General features: G+C 39.0%; 1 long non-coding RNA gene across 1 annotated transcript in view; it reads left to right on the plus strand.

Annotated features, from left to right (window-relative positions):
* Positions 1 to 9,284, plus strand: part of LOC309650504 — a 35,991-nt gene extending 26,707 nt beyond the window's left edge. The window contains exon 2 of the long non-coding RNA XR_014257597.1: positions 9,117 to 9,284. This is a non-coding gene — a long non-coding RNA (uncharacterized lncRNA). The remainder of the gene's footprint in view (positions 1 to 9,116) is intronic.
* Positions 9,285 to 23,818: the final 14,534 nt, after the last annotated feature.

The raw sequence follows: 23,818 nt of genomic DNA on the forward strand, positions 1-23,818 counted from the left end.
AGATTTCTCATAAAGCTGGTTTGGCGATGCTGAGCTCTTTTAGTTTTGCTTCTCTGTAAAACTTTAGATCTCTCCATCAAGTCTGAAGGAGAGCCTTGCTGGGTAGAGTATTTTTGGTTATGGGCTTTTCCCTTCCATGACTTTAAATATACCGTGCCACTCCCTTCTGGCATGCAGAGGTTATCCTGAAATGTCAGCTGATAACTTTATGCAAGTTCCCATGTTTGTAACTTGTTGCTTTTCCTTTGCTCCTTTTAATAGTGTCTTTTTATCTTTATTTTTTTTGCCATTTTAATTACAGTGAGTCTTGGTGTGGTCCTCTTTGGGTTGATCCTGTTTTGGCCTTACTGTGTTTACTGGCCTTGGATGTCTGTTTTCTTTCCCAGGTTATGGAAGGTTTCAGCTCGTATGTCTTCAGGTAGATTCTACACTGCTTTCTCTTCCCTTTTGCTTCTGGGACCTGTATAATGCAAATATTAGTACACTTGATGTTGTTTCACAAGTCTGTTCAACTTTCCTCTTTTCATTTTAATCTATTGTTTTACCGTTCATCTTCAGTGATTGCCAGTACTCTGTCCTTCAGTTTTCTGATTCATTCCTCTGTATCATTTAGTCTACAGTAGTTTCCTTTTAGTGTATTTTTCATTTCAGTTATTGCATTCGTCATCTCTGTTTTGTTGTTCTTTAATGGTCTAACTCTTTTTAAAAAAACTTCTAACTTCTTGCTCTGGTCGTCCATTCTTCTCCTGAGTTCTCTGATCATCTTTACCGTCATTACCTTGAACTCTTTCTTGAGCAGATTGGCTATCTCCACTTCACTTAGATCTTCTTCTGAGTTCTTATCTTGTTCCTTCATTTGGATCGTGTTTCTGTGTCACCTCATTTTTCTTAACTTGCTGTTTTTATTGCTATGTATGTAGTAGGTTCGTTACATTTCCTGACCTTGGAGAAGTGGCCTTTTGTAGGAGAGGTCCTATGTGTCCCAGCAACCCAGTGTCCCCTGGTCACTAGAACTATATGTTCTAGGTGTACCCCCTATGTGGGCTGCTTGGGCTCTTCTGTTGTGGTGGGCTGACTACTGTGGGTGGTCTGGTAGGCTTGGCTGCCCCCAGGCTGCTTGTTTGCCAGGCTCTGCCTTGTATGGAGGCTGTCTGTGCTGCTTGGTGAGACTAAATCATAAGGCAGCTGGCTGCACAACTCTGGGGGACACCAAATCTAGTGCTGGTTCACTTATGGGTAGAACTGCAGTCCATGTGATATCAGGGTTAGTGCCCAGTCACTGGTCCTGGGGCTATGCTGGCTACTGGGAGGAAGAGACAGGTCCTGAGTTCTGGCTTCAGGGCCCAGGAGTTGCAGAGTTGGTGTTGGATCACTGTTCCTGACACAGCTATCTGCAGGGTCTGGGGTGTCCCTAATCTTGTGTTGGCATTCTGATGGGCAGGGTCAGGACCCAGCTGAGTCCATGGCTGCTTCTGGCCTGCAAGTGAGTGTTCTGGTCACACAGGCTGCTGGGCTGTGGTATTCCTGGAGCTGGTGTGTGCCTGTTGGTGTATGAGGCTGATCCCAATGCTAGAGCAGGTTTGCTGTTGGGTAGGTCCAAGCTCCATCCAGTCCCTGTGCAGTTATCACCTGCCAATGGTGAGGCTGACTCCAAGGCCAGAGTAGACTCACTTGTCAGAGGGGCCAGGGACTCTGGGGCTGGTGCCTGTCCACTGAGGTGTGGAGGCTGGTTCTGGGGCTTTTGGTGGCTGGGCCCATGTCCAGGGGCAGCTGTGCATTGAGAGGGTCTGAAGGCAGCCTGTTTGCCGGTGGGTGGCGCTATGCCCCTGCTCAGTTAGTTGCTTGGCCTGCAGCATCCTAGTACTTGTGTCTCTAGTTTGGTGGAAATGGGTAGGGGTAGGTCCTGAGGCTAAAAAGATAGAGAGAAGATTCTCAAATTATGCTTGCTGGTACCAGTGTCCACGAGGTAGAAGGAGCTCCCCCGAATGGCTGCTGCCAGTGTCTCTGTCCCTGAGGCTGTGCTGTAGTTGCCTCTTGCCTCTCTGGGAGACTCTCCAAGATCAGGAGGTAGGTGTGACCCGGGATCCTTTCAAATGACTGACTGCTTCTGTTCTGATTCTCGGATCATGTGGGATTTTGTGAGCATCTTTTAAGAGTGGAATCTCTATTTCCCACAACCCTCTGGCTCTCTGGAAAATAAGCACTACTGGTCTTCAAAGCCCAACTTTCTAGGAACTCTTCTTTCCAGAACAGGATCCCTGGGCTTGGGAGCCTGATGTTGGCTTCATATCCCTTGCTACCTGGGAGCACCTCTGAAATTGTAATTATTCTCCCATTTGTGGGCCACCCACCTGGTGGTGTGGGTCTTGACTCTATTGAGATTTTGCCCTTCCTTCCTGTCTTGTCGAGGTGCCGTCCTTATGTCTTTAGCTGTAAAACATCTTTTACGGTAGGTCCCGGTCTTTTTCATCAATTGCTGTTCTGTAAACTGTTGTGACTTTGGTGTCCCCATGAGAGGCATCAAGCTCTGGGTCTTTGAATGCTACCATATTGGACAATCTGTCCACTTCTTTCTTAAATCACATTATTTAATTTTTCTTAGTATCTTATTTGATTAGCGACAGTTTGAAATTTATTATCACTCATGTTTACTTCGCCTGTTTAAAGAAATTGAATAGTGCATTCATTCAGTTTGAAATGAAGGTAGTGGCCGGTGAATTTCCATACCTCAAAAATCAAGGATAGGACAAAAGCCTTTTCGACCTGTGTTACCCTCAAACTCTGCACCCCACCCCAGCCTGGGGATTAACCTCTTGCACCCATGCTCACTTTCTGTTTTTGGACCGTTAACCATCATTGCATCTGTATGTGTGTTGACAAAGTGAACTCTAGTCTTTCCAGTTTTTGAGTTTTGTTTTTTGGTTTAGGGAAGAGTCCTAGTATGAATGTACATTTACTGGTCTGCTGGAGTTCATATATAAACCTGTCAAGCACATTACTAGAATTGGTATTGCTTGTATATACACTTTCATAAATTTTAGAGACAATGGTAGAACAGAAGTGAATTGTATTTCAAATCCCACAATATTTTCACACCATGAAAACCCTTCCCTGTTTAATATATTTGTGTGTAGTTTATCTTTATGCCCATACTATATTTCCCAGAGATGGGTAAGTGTTATGTTTCTTGCTAGCACATTTACCGTATTGTTCAAAGTCAGGCGTTTAGTGGTTTTAGCATGATCCTATTTCCATGAACTCGCAAATACAAGACCTTCTCTCACACTGTCTTTTACTCCCTGCTGTTTTATATTGCCCTCCTAATTCTCAGTCCTGGTCTTTCTTTATGTTCTTCATCAACCTGGATAGGTTATACTATTTTCTCCCTTATTCAAGACCAATAGAATAGAATAGAACACCCAGAAATAAACCCTGATATATGGCCATATGATTTTTGACACGTTGCCAAGGCTTTTCAAAGTAGAAAGGATAGTATTTTCAACAAATGGTGCTGAGAAGTCATGTTGTCAACATGCAAAAGTAGGAAGATGGACCCATACCTAACATCATATGCAAAAATTAATGAAAACGTATCAAGAAACTAACTATAAGACCTAATAAAATAAAAAGTCTTATTAGAAGATACAGGACAAGGGCTTTATGACATTGGATTTGGCAGTGTTTTCCTCAATATGAAACAACAGAACAACAAAGGTACAGCTAACAAAACAATTAAAAATGTGCAGTACATAATTTAAAAAAAATGTGTATCAAAGAAATGTAAACGGAATAAAATGGCAACCCACAAGATGGGAGAAAATATTTGAAAGCCATGTATCTGACAAGAGATTTCTATTCAGAATATACAGAGAATTCCTATACCTCAATAAAAAGCAAACACCCTGTTTCAAAAATGGATAAAAGACTTGAATAGATGGTTCTTCAGAAAGATGTACAAATGACTAAGCACTTGAATAGATGCTCCATATCACTAAATGCATGTTTATATATTTGTGTGCATGCATACACACACAAATACACAAGCAGAAAACAAGTACTGGTGAGGATGTGAGGGAGTTGGAACCATTGTGCTATGACAGTGGGCATGTAGAATGATACAGCTGCTTTGCAAAAGAGTATGGCAATTTTTCAGATATTGAAAAATAGAATTACTACATGATCCAAGAATTTTACTATGAGGTATACCCAAAGGAATTGAAATCAGGGTCTTAAAGAAATATTTGTACTCCAGTGTTTAGAGGAGTAATAATCACAGTAGCTAAAATATGAAAGCAACCTAAGTGTTCATCCACTAGTTCCTGGATAAGCAAAGTGTGGTATACCCATATAACACAATATTATTCAGCCTTAAGAAGGAAAAGATCTAGGAATATGCTACAACATGGATGAATCTTGAGGAAATTGAGCTACCAAAAATGCCATTTTTTGTGACTTTAAGTGAGTCATAACAATACAACTACTTATTTCAATTATATGGGGTACTTAGTGTAGTCAAAACCATAGAAATTGGGAGGGTAATGATGCTTTTCAGGTGGTTATGGAACAAAAAGGAAAGTTATGTTGAAAGGATACAGAGTTACAGTTTTAAAACGTAGAAAAGATTTAGAAAGATAAATGGTGATGTTGATCGCCCAATCATATGAATGTATTTAATATCACTGAATGGTGCACTTTATAATAATTAACATGTTATATTTTATGTTATTTGATTTTACCAACATACACAATTGGGAAAGAATGTAATATCAGGAAAGGGAGTGGACCTGGGGTAGAGCAGAGAGTAATCAGAAGGGTGAGACCCTGCATATGTTGAAGAAGAAGAACTGAGAGTCTTCATTGGCCAGAAGAGACTTTATAAAAAAAAATTACTCTGAGGGTGTATTAAATAGATATCTATGGGTGTACTGCTATCTCCCATGGGTTATCTTAAAGAGTCTTTAATAAAGTCCATAAGGCTTGCTGAGGCTTTTTTAAAAACTGGATTCCCTAGGAGATATTTAGATGGTGGTACTTAAGTCTATGTCTAGGTTGACAGATTTTGCAGGGAAGACGAACTTGAGAACAGTGGAGGTCCTGAGAGTGTAAGTACATGGAAATTAGAAAAAAATAATAAAGGGAATTAGGAAAACTGTGGACTTCGAAGGTCATGTATTAGTGAGTCAGTCCTGAGGTTTCTAAGGATTTATATACACAGTTGCTATTTGGATTACTTGTTGATAAAGATAAGTGGAAAAACTAGAGTCGTTTCCAAGTGTAGGTAAGATATAATGAGAGGATGGAGGTAGAAAGTAGGGAGGCCCAGAGAGAAGTGGGAATGTCATATTGGGCCAAGATGGTGGTAATATCCAGCAGAACAGATGGTAGGGCAGACTATGGATTCATCTTTTTTATTTCGGCTCCCCACCTCATCCTTAATAATTCTTTGGGAATATTTCATGGCTCTGTGATGCAGGTACAGAATTCGAGTGAGGAGACTGCACCCTCAGTGTCCAGCTGTCTGAGTCCTCAGTGTGCTTCAAATGATGGAGAACTATTGCTTCTTTATGAGAAGAGTTAGTACCTCGTAGCTAAGCTTAAGCTGGAGCTTATGCAATATTGATTCCATTTTATATATACTGTTGGCATGGAGGTTCCTCCTCCTCTTTTCTTGACCATTATGAAATGAATCTATATTTCTCAATATTTGGGTATATCAGGTAAATACATTAAGTAAAGGAATCTTATATATTGCTCCCTGCATAGTTTGCTCTTTCTTGTTTCTCTTTTCTCTTTACTAAATTAGCACAGGGAGAGACCTTGAAATGTTCTAATCAGGAGAGATTAGAACATCATATTTCTAGAGAGGTTGGTTGGACAGAGCAGGGGTCCCAGTGAAAATCAAAGCTTCTGTTTCTACTTGGAAGTGTACCTGTATAGAGTAGAGGGCTCCAGGAAATATCCTAGAATATTCCAATGTCCCTGCAGGAGATCATTAAGAGAGGTAGGATCTGGTACCAGATCAGTGTACTATGCCATGTTTGTCAGTCATCTGATGTGAGATTCTCAGAGCCAATCCCATATGGTAGGGCTGAGTGCAGAGTGATGAAGAACCTGTGAAAGCCTTTGACTTCATGTTAAAGATGAAGCTCTGATTTCGGGGAGAATTTTCTTACCTGACTGAATGTCACCCTTCTGTGGTGATGAGATTCTGTGCTTTACCTCCGTTGATGACCACTGACTGAAAATCATTAGAGAGTCATGTCTAGAAAGCATTCTTTATTTAATTCCTTAAAGAAGAAAACATAGAAAACATTTTTATCCACTTTCAAATTGAGGATCAAGGGGAATGACATCAGTGAAAATGTCAGAGTAAGGAGCTCTGGCTTGTGTCCATCCCCAGAAACACTGACATACGTGGTGCAACCTGTCAAAATGATCTTATCAACACATGTAAGTTTTCTTTTCTTTTCGCCCTGTAGATTTATCTTTCATTGAAACTCTGCTTACTACAGGATGTGGAGAATAAACAGGGAAGTAGAAACTGTATTTCCTGATGAGAGAATCACTAAGTCACATTAGCTATTCTGAGCTACGTCTTACTCACCGTGACTGTAATTAAAACAAACAAACAAACACTTTTTTTTTGATAAGTCAGTTCTGACATTTCCTCGTTAAAGACATGGTAACATGGTAACAGATACAGACTTAGACATTTGCCTGCCTCTGTCTTTCCGATTCTTGTGGTCTTAGGTTATAGGCCCAAAAGGTGCCCTGCCGCATCATCTGGTAGCTCAATTTTTACCTTTTCAAGCAGGTCCATTCAGTTTTCGTTAGTGCTGTTACCACTTTACATTCCACCAGCAGCTAGAAGGTACAGAGTTCTCTAAAAGCCCTTTAGCATTTATCGTTTGTAGACTTTGTGCTGATGGTCATTTGACTGGTGTGAGCTGAAACTTTTTGGAAGTTGGATTTGTATGTGGCTAATAATTCCTTATACTGAGTTTTAGGCATGTCCTTTTTTTTCTTTTCGTTTTTTATTTAAAGAGTGACTACAACTTCCCTCTTCATATTGACTTCTTGAAACATTTGTCATGTGTTGAATTTTCTTACCTATTCCCGACACCAGGGCATTTTTTGAGGACAGGTGTCATTTACAGCCCTGCAGTCCTTGTGACTATTAAGCAACCATTAGCACTTGGTTTAAAGCTGATGTTGTGGGGAACAGCCACAAGGCGGCAGCATTATTATGTTCTCAACTCTTGTTACTAGGGCAACAGAGTCTTCCTGGAGGTAGTGTTCCAAGGCTGTCAATTAGAGAGGAATGTGCTGAGACAAGTCCCCAGAAGTTTATGTCTCTTTACTTCTGTTTGTTTTTTAAATTTAATTTCTATTTCTTATAGTACTAAATTTGATTAGAGTGTTGTGGTTTTCTGGCTGTACAGAATCTGCTCAATGATTCACACATATGTCTGTTCATCTTCAGATCCTGTTACCATGTATGTTGTTAGTGAATGTTGAGTAGACCTCCCTTGGTATTTGGTAGGTGTTTTGTCATTATATATTTTATATGTATTGGTGACTATATAATTCATATAGTTTATATACATTTAACATACATTAGTATATGTATGTTAGCCCCATAGTCCTAATTTATCCATCCTCCCACCTTTCATTTTGGCTAACCATTAGTTTGTTTTATAAGTCTGTGAGTGTCTTTTTCTGTGGAAATGTGTTCATTGGTAGCAATCTTAAGATAACATGTATACGTGATATCATAGGATATTTGTCATTCCCTCTTGACTTACTTAACCTAATATGATTATTTCTAGGCTCATCTGTAGTCCTGAAAACAGCATTGTTCATTGTTTTCACGAAGCTACTATTCCGTTCTGTCCATATACCACATTTTCTTTGTCCATTCATCTGTTTATGGACCTTTTTTTTGCTTCCATGTCTTGGCTATTTCAGTATTGCTGCACTGCACATTTGCCAGTCTCCGTCTTTCCGATTCTGGTGGTCTTAGGTTATAGGCCCAAAAGGTGCCCTGCCGCATCATATGGTAGCTCAGTTTTTACCTTTTAAAGCAGCTCCGTTCAGTTTTTGTTAGTGCTGTTACCACTTTACATCCCACCAGCAGCTAGAAGGTACAGAGTTCTCTAAAACCCCTTCAGCATTTATAGTGTGTAGACTTTTTGCTGATGGTCATTTGACTGGTGTGAGCTGAAACCTTTTTGGACATTGGATTTGCATATGGCTAATAATTCCTTACACTAAGCTTTAGGCATGTCCTTTTTTTTCTTTTCCTTTTTTTTTAAAGAGTGACTACAACTTCCCTCTTCTTATTGAGTTCTTGAAAAATTTGTCATGTGTTGAATTTTCTTGCGTATTCCCTACCGCAGAGCATTTTTTGAGGGCAGGTGTCATTTACAGCCCTGCAGTCCTTCTGACTATTAAGCAAACATTAGCACTTCGTTTAAAGCTGCTGTTGTGGGAAACAGCCACAGGGCGGCAGCATCATTATGTTCTCAACTCTTGTTACTAGTGCAAAAGAGTCTTCCTGGAGGTAGTGTTCCAAGGTTGTAGATTAGAGTGGAATGTGCTGGGACAAGCCCCCAGAAGTTTATTTCTCCTTAGTTATGTTTGCTTTTTAAATTGAATTTCTATTTCTTATTGGAGTAAATTTGATTAGAGTGTTGTGATTGTCTGGCTGTACAGAATCGGCTCAATGATTCATACATATGTCTGTTCATGTTCGGATCCTGTTACCAGGTATGTTATTACAGAATGTTGAGTAGACCTCCCTTGGTATTTGGTAGGTGTTTTGTCATTATATATTTTATATATATTGGTGACTATATAATTCATATAGTTTATATGTTACAAGTTTATATACATTTAACATACATTAATATATCTATGTTAGCCCCATAGTCTTAAGTTATCCATCATCCCACCTTTCATTTGGCTAACCATTAGTTTGTTGTATAAGTCTGTGAGTGTCTGTTTCTGTGGAAATATGTTCATTGGTAGCAATCTTAGGATAACATGTACACATGATATCATAGGATATTTGTCATTCCCTTTTGACTTACTTAACCTAATATGATTATTTCTAGGCTCATCTGTAGTCCTGAAAACGGCATTGTTCATTTTTTTCCCGAGGCTACTATTCCATTCGGTATGTATACCTCTTCTTCTTTGTCCATTTATCTGTTGATGGACATTTTGTTTGCTTCCATGTCTTGGCTATTGTAAATACTGCTGCAGTACACGATTTTCCATCCTGTGTCGTTTTTTTTTTTAAGATTTTTTTTTAAATTAATTAATTAATTAATTAATTTATTTTTGGCTGTGCTGGTTCCTTGTTTCTGTGCGAGGGCTTTCTCCAGTTGCGGCAAGTGGGGGCCACTCCTCATCACGGTGCGCGGGCCTCCCACCATAGCGGCCTATCCCGCTGCGGAGCACAGGCTCCAGACCCGCAGGCTCAGCAGCTGTGGCTCACGGCTCCAAATGCTCCGCGGCATGCGGGATCCTCCCACACCAGGGATCGAACCCGTGGCCCCTGCATTGGCAGGCATACTCTCAACCACTGCGCCACCAGGGAATCCCCATCCCGTGTCTTTTTGATTCTGACTTTCACAGGTGAAAAGCCCAATAGTGGGACTTCCGGATCATATGGTGACTCAATTTTTACCTTTAAACGCGCTGCCATTCTGTTCCTATTATTGGCCGATACCAGTTTACATCCCACTTAGACCGAGAGGTTTCGCTATTCTCCACAACTTCTTCAACATCTATTGTTTGTAGACTTTTGGCTGATGGTCATTCTGACTGGTGTGAGGTGATACCTTTGTGTAGATTGGATTTGCATGCGTCTCACATTTCCTGATGTTTTGCGTTTATCAATGTCCTTTTCACTTTTTTTTAAGATTGAGCGAAACTTACAACTTCTAACTGCCTTCTTGAAAGATTTGCTGCGTTTGGAATTTTTTGGCCATTCCCTTCCCCAGGACATTTTTTGAGGGCATGAGTCATTTACAGCCCTGCAGTCCTTGTGAATATTAGTGACCATTAGCAGTAGATTTAAAGCTGCTGTTTGAGGAAACGGCTTTAGGGTGGCAGCATTTCTACGTTGCCAACTCTGCTTGCTAGGGAAGCAGAACCTCGCTGCAAGTTGTGGTTTTAGGTTGCAGATTAGAGTGGAATGTGCCAGGACAAACCCCCATAAGTTTAACCTCCATAATTCTTGTCTGTCTCTTTAAGTTGTAGTTTTTATCAGAGCAAATTTGATTGAAAAATGTCTTTTTTTCTAAGTGTACAGAATCTTGTTCATTTACACATATACCTATATCTATTGATCTTTGGGTCCTTTTCCATGTAGGTTGTTACAGAGGGTTGAGTAGACCACTCTTGGTATTCCATAGGTCTTTGGGGATTATATATTTTATATGTATTAGTATATGTGTGTTAACCCCAATATCCTAATTTATCCATTCCTCACACCTTTTCTTTGGCTTAACCATAAGTTTGTCTTCTCAATCTGAGATTGCCTTTCTCTATGGAGATATGTTCATTTTTATGAATTTTCAGATAACATAAGGGACATCATAGGGCATTTGTCTTTCGCATTCTGACTTACTTCACGTTGTGTGATTATCTCTAGGCTCATCTGTGGTGCTGCATATGCCATTCTTTTATTTTTTTCCGTGACGGATATTCCATTCTGTCCATATACCACTTCTTCTTTTTCCATTCATCTGTTTATGGACCTTTTTTTTGCTTCCATGTCTTGGCTCTTTCAGTATTGCTGCAGTGCACATTTGCCTGACTCTGTCTTTCCGATTCTGGTGGTCTTAGGTTATAGGCCCAAAAGGTGCCCTGCTGCATCATATGGTAGCTCAATTTTTACCTTTTAAAGCAGCTCCATTCAGTTTTCGTTAGTGCTGTTACCACTTTACATCCCACCAGCAGCTAGAAGGATGAGAGGTCTCTAAAACCCCTTCAGCATTTATAGTTTGTAGACTTTTTGCTGATGGTCATTTGACTGGTGTGAGCTGAAACCTTTTTCACGTTGCCTTTGCATGTGGCTAATAATTCCTTATACTGAGCTTTAGGCATCTCCTTTTTTTTCTTTTCCTTTTTTTTTAAAGAGTGATTACAACTTCCCTCTTCCTATTGACTTCTTGAAAAATTTGTCATGTGTTGAATTTTCTTGCCTATTCAATATCCCAGGGCATTTTTTGAGGACAGGTGTCATTTACAGCCCTTCAGTCCTTGTGACTATTAAGCAACCATTAGCACTTGGTTTAAAGCTGCTGTTGTGGGATACAGCCACAAGGCAGCAGCATTATTACGTTCTCAGCTCTTGTTACTAGTGCAAAAGAATCTTCCTGGAGGTAGATTTCCAAGGTTGTATATTAGAGTGGAATGTGCTGGGACAAGCCCCCAGAACTTTATGTCGCCTTACTTATGTTTGCTTTTTAAATTTAATTTCTATTTCTTCTCGGAGTAAATTTGATTAGAGTGTTGTGGTTTTCTGGCTGTACAGAATCTGCTCAATGATTCATACGTATGTCTGTTCATCTTCGGATTCTGTTACCTTGTATGTTATTACAGAATGTTGAGTAGACCTCCCTTGGTATTTGGTAGGTGTTTTGTCATTATATATTTTATATGTATTGGTGACTAAATAATTCATAGAGTTTATATGTTATATGTTTATATACATTTAACATACATTACTATATCTATGTTATCCCCATAGTCCTTATTTATCCATCCTCCCACCTTTCATTTTGGCTAACACTTAGTTTGTTTTATAAGTCTGTGAGTGTCTTTTTCTGTGGAAATATGTTGATTGGTAGCAATCTTAGGATAACATGTATACATGATATCATAGGATATTTGTCATTCCCTCTTGACTTACTTAAGCTAATATGATTATTTCTAGGCTCATGTGTAGTCCTGAAAACGGCATTGTTCATTTTTTTCCCGAAGCTACTCTTCCATTCGGTATGTGTACCACTTCTTCTTTGTCCATTTATCTGTTGATGGACATTTTGTTTGCTTCCATGTTTTGGCTATTGTAAGTACTGCTGCAATACACGGTTTTCCATCCCGTGCCTTTTTGATTCTGGCTTTCACAGGTGACAGGCCCAGATCATATGGTGACTCAATTTTTACCTTTAAACGCACTGCCGTCCTGTTCCTATTATTTGGCCATTACCAGTTTACATCCCACTTAGACCGAGAGGTTACGCTTTTCTCCACAACTGCTTCAGCACCTATTGTTTGTTGACATTTTTTTTCACACACACACAGTGTATTTTATTTTTACAAGAGATAAATAGACTGACACTAAGCATTGTACATGGATGACCACAACAAAAGCAACAATGATTGCAGTTACCAAACCTGAAACACACTCATACTATGTCATAATATTGACATTCAGTCCAGTAATCCTCCACTGTAACAGCTCCTTTACTTTGCAGTGAAAATTGATTTGTATATTCTTTGCCTCTGAGTCCTTGTGGGATTTTTTTTTAATTCAGACAGAAAGTCACAAAAATTATACTCATCCTCATCAGTTCAGTCAGTCCCATGTAATTAAATTTTTGTTTTCATCTTGATCTTTCGTTAGCACTTTTTTGAGTTCATCAGTTTTTCATTAGAGTTCTGAAAATGCTTATTCATTCAGTTCAGCAGTGCAGTCAGTTACCAGAAACTTGTACTTGTCAGAGTCTTTTCCATGAATTTCTTGAAGATGAAACCCTTTAATAGGAACATATTTGCAAAAGCATCAGAGTACACCCAGAACTGTCTGTAAATGAGAAAAGACGTAAAAATGACCACAGTTAAAGATTTGATGAAAGTTCATAATAATGCAGTTGACAAGAAAATTAGTTATTTCTGAGATATACATTTTAAAGTAATAACTAGGATTATTACTTATAACATTATACCAGAACATATAAGATTTTTAGAAATTTCATGTAATGTCTGAAACATTTATATTAACATATTTCCATACATATTTCCATACAAATACAAATATAAGATTTTTAGAAATTTCATGTAATGTCTGAAACATTTATATTAACATATTTCCATACAAATAACCCAATGAAAGTTTAGTATTAGTTGTTTTGTTTGTTTGATTTTTTATACTGCAGGTTCTTATTAGGCATCAATTTTATACACATCAGTGTATACATGTCAATCCCAATCGCCCAATTCAGCACACCACCATCCCCACCCCACCGCAGTTTTCCCCCCTTGGTGTCCATATGTCCATTCTCTACATCTGTGTCTCAACTTCTGCCCTGCAAACCGGCTCATCTGTACCATTTTTCTAGGTTCCACATACATGCATTAATATACGATATTTGTTTTTCTCTTTGTGACTTACTTCACTCTGTATGACAGTCTCTAGATCCATCCACTTCTCAACAAATGACTCAATTTCGTTCCTTTTTATGGCTGAGTAATATTCCATTGTATATATGTACCACAACTTCTTTATCCATTCGTCTGTTGATGGGCATTTAGGTTGCTTCCATGACCTGGCTATTGTAAATAGTGCTGCAATGAACATTCGGGTGCATGTGTCTTTTTGAATTACGGTTTTCTCTGGGTATATGCTCAGTAGTGGGATTGCTGGGTCATATGGTAATTCTATTTTTAGTTTTTTAAGGAACCTCCATATTGTTCTCCATAGTGGCTGTATCAATTTACATTCCCACCAACAGTGCAAGAGGGTTCCCTTTTCTCCACACCCTCTCCAGCATTTGTTGTTTGTAGATTTTCTGATGATGCCCATTCTAACAGGAGTGAGGTGATACCTCATTGTAGTTTTGATTTGCATTTCTCTAATAATTAGCGATGTTGAGCATCTTTTCATGTGCTTCGTGGCCGTCTGTATGTCTTCTTTGGAGAAATGTCTATTTAGGTCTTCTGCCCATTTTTGGATTGGGGTGTTTGTTTCTTTAATATTGAGCTGAATGAGCTGTTTATATATTTTGGAGATTAATCCTTTGTCCGTTGATTCGTTTGCAAATATTTTCTCCCATTCCGAGGGTTGTCTTTTCGTCTTGTTTATGGTTTCCTTTGCTGTGCAAAAGCTTTGAGGTTTCATTAGGTCCCATTTGTTTATTTTTGTTTTTATTTCCATTACTCTAGGAGGTGGATCAAAAAAGATCTTGCTGTGATTTATGTCAAAGAGTGTTCTTCCTATGTTTTCCTCTAAGGGTTTTATAGTGTCCAGTCTTATATTTAGGTCTCTAATCCATTTTGAGTTTATTTTTGTGTATGGTGTTAGGGAGTATTCTAATTTCATTCTTTTGCATGTAGCTGTCCAGTTTTCCCAGCACCACTTATTGAAGAGACTGTCTTTTCTCCATTGTATATCTTTGCCTCCTTTGTCATAGATTAGTTGACCATAGGTGCGTGGGTTAATCTGTGGGCTTGCTATCTTGTTCCATTGATCTATGTTTCTGTTTTTGTGCCAGTACCATATTGTCTTGATTACTGTAGCTTTGTAGTATGGTCTGAAGTCAGGGAGTCTGATTCCTCCAGCTCCATTTTTTTCCCTCAAGACTGCTTTGGCTATTCGGGGTCTTTTGTGACTCCATACAAATTTTAAGATGATTTGTTCTAGCTCCGTAAAAAATGCCATTGGTAATTTGATAGGGATTGCATTGAATCTGTATATTGCTTTGGGTAGTATACTCATTATCACAATGTTGATTCTTCCAATCCAAGAACATGGTATATCTCTCCATCTGTTGGTATCATCTTTAATTTCTTTCATCAGTGTCTTATAGTTTTCTGCATACAGGTCTTTTGTCTCCCTAGGTAGGTTTACTCCTAGGTATTTTATTCTTTTTGTTGCAATGGTAAATGGGAGTGTTTCCATAATTTCTCTTTCAGATTTTTCATCATTAGTGTATAGGAATGCAAGAGATTTCTGTGCATTCATTTTGTATCCTGCAACTTTACCATATTCATTCATTAGCTCTAGCAGTTTTCTGGTGGCAGTTTTAGGATTCTCTATGTATAGTATCATGTCATCCGCAAACAGTGACAGTTTTACCTCCTCTTTTCCAATTTGTATTCCTTTTATTTCTTTTTCTTCTCTGATTGCCGTGCATAGGACTTCCAGAACTATGTTGAATAACAGCGGTGAGAGTGGACATCCTTGTCTCGTTCCTGATCTTAGAGGAAATGCTTGCAGTTTTTCACCTTTGAGAATGATGTTTGCTGTGGGTTTGTCATATATGGCCTTTATTATGTTGAGGTAGGTTCCCTCTATGCCCACTTTCTGGAGAGTTTTTATCATAAATGGGTGTTGAATTTTGTCAAAAGCTTTTTCTGCATCTATTGAGACGATCATATGGTTTTTATTCTTCAATTTGTTAAGATGGTGTATCGCATTGATTGATTTGCGTATATTGACGAATCCTTGCATCCCTGGGATAAATCCCACTTGATCGTGGTGTATGATCCTTTTAATGTGTTGTTGGATTCTGTTTGCTAGTGTTTTGTTGAGGATTTTTGCATCTATATTCATCAGTGATATTGGTCTGTAATTTTCTTTTTTTGTAGTGTCTTTGTCTGGTTTTGGTATCAGGGTGATGGTGGCCTCATAGAATGAGTTTGGGTGTGTTCCTTCCTCTGCAATTTTTGGAAGAGTTTGAGAAGGATAGGTCTTAGCTCTTCTCTAAATGTTTGATAGAATTCACCTGTGAAGCCATCTGGTCCTGGACTTTTGTTTGTTGGAAGAGTTTTAATCACAGTTTCAATTTCATTACTTGTGATTGGTCTGTTCATATTTTCTGTTTCTTCCTGGTTCAGTCTTGGAAGGTTATACCTTTCTAAAAATGTGTCCATTTCTTCCAGGTTGTCCATTTTATTGGCGTAAAGTTGCTCGTAGTAGTCTCTTAGGATGCTTTGTATTTCTGCGGTGTCTGTTGTAACTTCTCCTTTTTCATTTCTGATTTTATTGATTTGAGTCCTCTCCCTCTTTTTCTTGATGAGTCTGGGCTAATGGCTTATCAATTTTGTTTATCTTCTCAAAGAACCAACTTTTAGTTTTATTGATCTTTGCTATTGTTTTCTTTGTTTCTATTTCATTTATTTCTGCTCTGATCTTTATGATTTCTTTCCTTCTGCTAACTTTGGGTTTTGTTTGTTCTTCTTTCTCTAGTTTCTTTAGGTGTAAGGTTAGATTGTTTACTTGAGATTTTTCTTGTTTCCTGAGATAGGCTTGTATAGCTATCAACTTCCCTCTTAGAACTGCTTTTGCTGCATCCCATAGGTTTTGGGTCGTCGTGTTTTCATTGTCATTTGTCTCTAGGTATTTTTTGATTTCCTCTCTGATTTCTTCAGTGATCTCTTGGTTATTTAGTAACGTATTGTTTAGCCTCCATGTGTTTGTCTGTTTTACGTTTTTTTCCCTGTAATTCATTTCTAATCTCATAGCGTTGTGGTCCGAAAAGATGCTTGATATGATTTCAATTTTCTTAAATTTACTGAGGCTTGATTTGTGACCCAAGATGTGATCTATCCTGGAGAATGTTCCGTGCGCACTTGAGAAGAACGTGTAATCTGCTGGTTTTGGATGGAATGTCCTATATATACCAGTTAAATCTAACTGGTCTGTTGTGTCATTTAAAGCTTCTGTTTCCTTATTCATTTTCATTTTGGATGATCTGTCCATTGGTGTAAGTGAGGTGTTAAAGTCCCCCACTATGATTGTGTTACTGTCGATCTCCTCTTTTATAGCTGTTAGCAGTTGCCTTATGTATTGAGGTGCTCCTATCTATGTTGGGTGCATATATATTTATAATTGTTATATCTTCTTCTTGGATTGATCCCTTGATCATTATGTAGTGTCCTTCCTTGTCTCTTGTAACATTCTTTATTTTAAAGTCTATTTTATCTGATATGAGTATAGCTACTCCAGCTTTCTTTTGATTTCCATTTGCATGGAATATCCTTTTCCATCGCCTCACTTTCCGTCTGTATGTGTCCCTAGGTCTAAAGTGGGTCTCTTGTAGATAGCATATATATGGGTCTTGTTTTTGTATCCATTCAGCCAGTCTATGTCTTTTGGTTGGGGCATTTAATCCATTCACGTTTAAGGTAATTATCGATATGTATGTTCCTATGACCATTTTCTTAATTGTTTTGGGTTTGTTTTTGTAGGTCCTTTTCTTCTCTTGTGTTTCCCACTTAGAGAAGTTCCTTTAGCATTTGTTGTAGAGCTGGTTTGGTGGTGCTGAATTCTCGTAGCTTTTGCTTGTCTGTAAAGCTTTTGATTTCTCCATCAAATCTAGATGAGATCCTTGCCGGGTAGAGTAATCTTGGTTGTAGGTTCTTCCCTTTCATCACTTTAAGTATATCATGCCACTCCCTTCTGGCTTGTAGAGTTTCTGCTGAGAAATCAGCTGTTAACCTTATGGGAGTTCCCTTGTATGTTATTTGTCGTTTTTCCCTTGCTGCTTTCAATAATTTTTCTTTGTCTTTAATTTTTGCCACTTTGATTACTATGTGTCTCGGCGTGTTTCTCCTTGGGTTTATCCTGTATGGGACTCTCTGCGCTTCCTGGACTTGGGTGGCTATTTCCTTTCCCATGTTAGGGAAGTTTTTGACTATAATCTCTTCAAATATTTTCTCTGGTCCTTTCTCTCTCTCTTCTCCTTCTGGTACCTGTATAATGCGAATGTTGTTGCATTTAATGTTGTCCCAGAGGTCTCTCAGGCTGTCTTCATTTCTTTTCATTCTTTTTCCTTTATTCTGTTCCGCAGCAGTGAATTCCACCATTCTGTCTTCCAGGTCACTTATCCGTTCTTCTGCCTCAGTTATTCTGCTATTGATTCCTTCTAGCGTAGTTTTCATTTCAGTTATTGTATTGGTCATCTCTGTTTGTTTGTTCTTTAATTCTTCTAGGTCTTTGTTAATCATTTCTTGCATCTTCTCAATCTTTGCCTCCATTCTTATTCCGAGGTCCTGGATCATCTTCACTATCATTATTCTGAATTCTTTTTCTGGAAGGTTGCCTATCTCCACTTCATTTAGTTGTTTTTCTGGGGCTTTTTCTTGTTCCTTCATCTGGTACATAGCCCTCTGCCTTTTCATCTTGTCTATCTTTCTGTAACTGTGGTTTTTGGTCCACAGGCTGCAGGATTGTCGTTTTTCTTGTTTCTGCTGTCTGCCCTCTGGTGGTTGAGGCTATCTAAGAGGCTTGATGGGAGGCTCTGGTGGTGGGTAGAGCTGACTGTTGCTGTGGCGGTCAGAGCTCAGTAAAACTTTAATCCACTTGACTGTTGATGGGTGGGGCTGGGTTCCCTCCCTGTTGGTTGTTTTGCCTGAGGCAACCCAACACTGGAGCCTACCTGGGCTCTTTGGTGGGGTTAATGGCAGACTCTGGGAGGGCTCACGCCAAGGAGCACTTCCCAGAACCTCCGCTGCCAGTGTCCTTGTCCCCACGGTGAAACAGAGCCACGCCCCGCCTCTGCAGGAGACCCCCAAACACCAGCATGTCGGTCTGGTTCAGTCTCCCCCAGGGTCACTGCTCCTTCCCCTGGGTCCCGATGCGCACACTACTTTGTGTGTGCCCTCCAAGAGTGGGGTCTCTGTTTCCCCCAGTCCTGTAGAAGTCCTGCAATCAATTCCCACTAGGCTTCAAAGTCTGATTCTCTAGGAATTCCTCCTCCCGTTGCAGGACCCCCAGGTTGGGAAGCGTGACGTGGGGCTCAGAACCTTCACTCCAGTGGGTGGACTTCTGTGGTATAAGTGTTCGCCAGTCTGTGAGTCACCCACCCAGCAGTTATGGGATTTGATTTTACTCTGATTGCGCCCTCCTACCGTCTCACTGTGGCTTCTCCTCTGTCCTTGGACGTGCGGTATCCTCCTTGGTGTAGTCCAGGGTCTTCCTGTCAGTGATTGTCCAGCAGCCAGTTGTGATTCTGGTGCTCTCGCAAGAGGGAGTGAGAGCACGTCCTTCTACTCCGCCATCTTGGTTAATGCTCTGTTTGTTGACATTTTGCTGATGGTCATTCTGACTGGTGTGAGGTGATAGCTTTGTGTAGATTGGATTTGCATGCGTCTCATAATTCCTGATGTTTTGCGTTTATCAATGTTCTTTTCATTTTTTTTTTAAGATGGAGCTAAAGTTACAGCTTCAAATTGCCTTCTTGAAAAATTTGCCACGTTTCGATTTTTTTGGCCATTCCCTACCCCAGGACATTTTTTGAGGGTATGAGTCATTTACAGCCCTGCAGTCCTTGTGAATATTAGTGACCATTAGCAGTAGATTTAAAGCTGCTGTTTGAGGAAACAGCCTTAGGGTGGCAGCATTTCCATGTTGCCAACTCTGCTTGCTAGGCAAACAGAACCTTGCTGCAAGTTGTGCTTTTAGGTTGCAGATTAGAGTGGAATGTGCCAGGACAAACCCCCGTAAGTTTTAGCCTCCGTAATTCTTGTTTGTGTCTTTAAGTTGTAGTTTTTATCAGAGCAAATTTGATTGAAAAATGTCTTTTTTTCTAGGTGTACAGAATCTTGTTCATTTACACATATACATATATATCTGTTGATCTTTGGGTCCTTTCCCATGTAGGTTGTTACAGAGTGTTGAGTAGACCACTTTTGGTATTCCATAGGTCTTTGGGGATTATATATTTTATATGTATTAATATAAGTGTGTTAACCCCAATATCCTAATTTATCCATTCCTCACACCTTTTCTTTGGCTTAACCATAAGTTTGTCTTCTCAATCTGAGATTGCCTTTCTCTAGGAAATATGTTCATTTTTATGAATTTTCAGATAACATAAGGGACATCATAGGGCATTTGTCTTTCGCATTCTGACTTACTTCACATTGTGTGATTATCTCTATGCTCATCTGTGGTGCTGCATATGCCATTGTTTTTTTTTTTTTTGTGACTGATACTCCGATCTGTCCATATACCACTTCTTCTTTGTCCATTCATCTGATTATGGACCTTTTTTTTGCTTCCATGTCTTGGCAATTTCAATATTGCTGCAGTGTCATTTGCCTGCCTCTGTCTTTCCGATTCTTGTGGTCTTAGGTTATAGGCCCAAAAGGTGCCCTGCAGCATCATATGGTAGCTTAATTTTTACCTTTTAAAGCAGCTCTGTTCAGTTTTCGTTAGTGCTGTTACCATTTTACATTCCACCAGCAGCTAGAAGGTACAGAGTTCTCTAAAAGCCCTTCAGCATTTATAATTTGTAGACTTTTTGCTGATGGTCATTTGACTGGTGTAAGCTGAAACCTTTTTGGAAGTTGGATTTGCATGTGGCTAATAATTCCTTATACTGAGCTTTAGGCATGTCCTTTTTTGTCCTTTTCCTTTTTTATTTAAAGAGTGACTAAAACTTCCCTCTTCATATTGACTTCTTGAAACATTTGTCATGTGTTGTATTTTCTTGCCTATTCCCTACCCCAGGGCATTTTTTGGCGACAGGTGTCATTTACAGCCCTGCAGTCCTTGTGACTATTAAGCAACCATTAGCCCTTGGTTTAAAGCTGCTGTTGTGGGAAACAGCCACAAGGCGGCAGCATTATTACGTTCACAACTCTTGTTACTGGGGCAACAGAGTCTTCCTGGAGGTAGTGTTCCAAGGTTGTAAATTAGAGTGGAATGTGCTGGGACAAGCCCCCAGAAGTTTATGTCTCCTTACTTCTGTTTGTTTTTTAAATTTAATTTCTATTTCTTATCGGAGTAAATTTGATTAGAGTGTTGTGATTGTCTGGCTGTACAGAATCTGCTCAATGATTCATACGCATGTCTGTTCATCTTCGGATCCTGTTACCATGTATGTTATTACAGAATGTTGAGTAGACCTCCCTTGGTATTTGGTAGGTGTTTTGTCATTATATATTTTATATGTATTGGTGACTATATAATTCATATAGTTTATATACATTTAACATACATTAGTATATGTATGTTAGCTCCATAGTCCTAATTTTTCCATCCTCCCACCTTTCATTTTGGCTAACCATTAGTTTGTTTTATAAGTCTGTGAGTGTCTTTCTCTGTGGAAATATGTTCATAGGTAGCAATCGTAGAATAACATATATAAATACCTGATATCATAGGATATTTGTCATTCCCTCTTGACTTACTTAACCTAATATGATTATTTCTAGGCTCATCTGTAGTCCTGAAAATGGCATTGTTCATTTTTTTCCCGAGGCTACTATTCCATTCTGTCCATATACCACTTTTTCTTTGTCCTTTCATCTGTTTATGGACCTTTTTTTTGCTTCCATGTCTTGGCTATTTCAATATTGCTGCAGTGCACATTTGCCTGTCTCTGTCTTTCCGATTCTGGTGGTCTTAGGTTATAGGCCCAAAAGGGGCCCTGCCGCATCATATTGTAGCTCAATTTTTACCTTTTAAAGCAGCTCCATTCTGTTTTCGTTAGTGCTGTTACCACTTTACATTCCACCAGCAGCTAGAAGGTACAGAGTTCTCTAAAAGCCCTTCAGCATATATAGGTTGTAGACTTTTTGCTGATGGTCATTTGACTGGTGTGAGCTGAAACCTTTTTCATGTTAGATTTGCATGTGGCTAATAATTCCTTATACTGAGCTTTAGGCATGTCCTTTTTTTTTTCTAAAAACTGACTACAACTTCCCTCTTCATATTGACTTCTTGAAACATTTGTCATGTGTAGAATTTTCTTGCCTATTCCCTACGCCAGGGCATTTTTTGGGGACAGGTGTCATTTACAGCCCTGCAGTCCTTGTGCCTATTAAGCAACCATTAGCACTTGGTTTAAAGCTGCTGTTATGGGAAACAGCCACAAGGCGGCAGCATTATTACGTTCTCCACTCTTGTTATTAGTGCAAAAGAGTCTTCCTGGAGGTAGTGTTCCAAGGTTGTAAATTAGAGTGGAATGTGCTGGGACAAGCCCCCAGAAGTTTATGTCACCTTACTTATGTTTGTTTTTTAAATTTAATTTCTATTTCTTATCGGAGTAAATTTGATTAGAGTGTTGTGGTTTTCTGGCTGTACAGAATCTGCTCAATGATTCATACAGATGTCTGTTCATCTTCGGATCCTGTTACCTTGTATGTTATTACAGAATGTTGAGTAGACCTCCCTTGGTATTTGGTAGGTGTTTTGTCACTATATATTTTATATGTATTGGCGACTATATAATTCATATAGTTTATATGTTATATGTTTATATACATTTAATATACATTAGTATATGTATGTTAGCCCCATAGTCCTAATTTATCCATCCTCCCACCTTTCATTTTGGCTAACCATTAGTTTGTTTTGTAAATCTGTGATTGTCTTTTTCTGTAGACATATGTTCATTGGTAGCAATCTTAGGATAACATGTACGCATGATATCATAGGATATTTGTCATACCTTTTTGACTTACTTAACCTTACATGATTATTTCTAGGCTCATTTGTAGTCCTGAAAACGGCATTGTTCATTTTTTTCCCAAGGCTACTACTATTCCATTCTGTCCATATACCACTTCTTCTTTGTCCATTCTTCTGTTTATGGAACTTTTTTTTGCTTCCATGTGTTGGCTATTTCAGTATTGCTGCAGTGCACATTTGCCTGCCTCTGTCTTTCCGATTCTGGTGGTCTTAGGTTATAGGCCCAAAACGTGCCCTGCTGCAGCATATGGTAGCTCAATTTTTACCTTTTAAAGCAGCTCCATTCTGTTTTCGTTAGTGCTGTTACCACTTTACATCCCACCAGCAGCTAGAAGGATGAGAGGTCTCTAAAACCCCTTCAGCATTTATAGTTTGTAGACTTTTTGCTGATGGTCATTTGACTGGTGTGAGCTGAAACATTTTTCACGTTGCCTTTGCATGTGGCTAATAATTCCTTATACTGAGCTTTAGGCATCTCCTTTTTTTTCTTTTCCTTTTTTTTTCAAAGAGTGATTACAACTTCCCTCTTCCTATTGACTTCTTGAAAAATTTGTCAGGTGTTGAATTTTCTTGCCTATTCCCTATCCCAGGGCATTTTTTGAGGACAGGTGTCATTTACAGCCCTGCAGTCCTTGTGACTATTAAGCAACCATTAGCACTTGGTTTAAAGCTGCTGTTGTGGGATACAGCCACAAGGCAGCAGCATTATTACGTTCTCAGCTCTTGTTACTAGTGCAAAAGAATCTTCCTGGAGGTAGAGTTCCAAGGTTGTATATTAGAGTGGAATGTGCTGGGACAGGCCCCCAGAACTTTATGTCGCCTTACTTATGTTTGCTTTTTAAATTTAATTTCTATTTCTTATCGGAGTGTTGTGGTTTTCTGGCTGTACAGAATCTGCTCAATGATTCATACGTATGTCTGTTCATCTTCGGATTCTGTTACCTTGTATGTTATTACAGAATGTTGAGTAGACCTCCCTTGGTATTTGGTAGGTGTTTTGTCATTATATATTTTATATGTATTGGTGACTAAATAATTCATAGAGTTTATATGGTATATGTTTATATACATTTAACATACATTACTATATCTATGTTATCCCCATAGTCCTTATTTATCCATCCTCCCACCTTTCATTTTGGCTAACCATTAGTTTGTTTTATAAGTCTGTGAGTGTCTTTTTCTGTGGAAATATGTTGATGGGTAGCAATCTTAGGATAACATGTATACAGGATATCATAGGATATTTGTCATTCCCTCTTGACTTACTTAAGCTAATATGATTATTTCTAGGTTCATGTGTAGTCCTGAAAACGGCATTGTTCATTTTTTTCCCGAGGCTACTCTTCCATTCGGTATGTGTACCACTTCTTCTTTGTC

The sequence above is a fragment of the Balaenoptera physalus genome, assembly GCF_965194825.1.
Source record: "Balaenoptera physalus genome assembly, contig: SUPER_1_unloc_25, whole genome shotgun sequence".
Taxonomy (NCBI): domain Eukaryota; kingdom Metazoa; phylum Chordata; class Mammalia; order Artiodactyla; family Balaenopteridae; genus Balaenoptera; species Balaenoptera physalus.